Genomic DNA, 439 nt, shown 5'->3' with positions numbered 1-439 from the left:
ATGGTAACTCTAAATTGTCCCTAGGTGTGAGTGAGAGAGTGAATGGTTGTTTGTCTCGTTTGTCTCTATGTGTCCCTGTGATGGACTTGCGACCCGTCCAGGGTGTACCCCGCCCCTCGCACAGTGATTGCTGGACATGGGCACCAGCGACCCCCGTGACCCAAAATGGAATAAACGGGTAAAGATAATGGATGGATGGATGGATGTTTAGAGTGTAGCTTCTAGCGTTGTATAAGGCTGGGGTCTGCAACCTGCGGCTCTGGAGCTGCATGCAGCTCTAAGTTTTGACCCAAACTAACATAAAACTGGTTTATTGGTTGTTGCACCAGCAGTTTTCTGGTCATTTCTTTTGCCAACATGTGAATGATCGTACTATGATGACGTCTGATGATGTGATCTTTTTCTTAAATCCACCAATTCTTTTTTTTTTTTTTTTTTT

General features: G+C 44.6%; 1 protein-coding gene across 1 annotated transcript in view; it reads left to right on the top strand.

Moving 5' to 3' along the window:
• The window catches only part of LOC119412260 (A disintegrin and metalloproteinase with thrombospondin motifs 9-like), a 63757-nt gene that overhangs the window by 56799 nt on the left and 6519 nt on the right, over window positions 1-439 (top strand). The window lies entirely within an intron of this gene.

Source organism: Nematolebias whitei, chromosome 7, assembly GCF_014905685.2.
Source record: "Nematolebias whitei isolate Nwh7 chromosome 7, NemWhi1, whole genome shotgun sequence".
Classification (NCBI taxonomy): Eukaryota; Metazoa; Chordata; class Actinopteri; order Cyprinodontiformes; family Rivulidae; genus Nematolebias; species Nematolebias whitei.
Note: the sequence above shows the minus strand (reverse complement) of the source record. Positions and strands in the feature narration are given on the sequence as shown.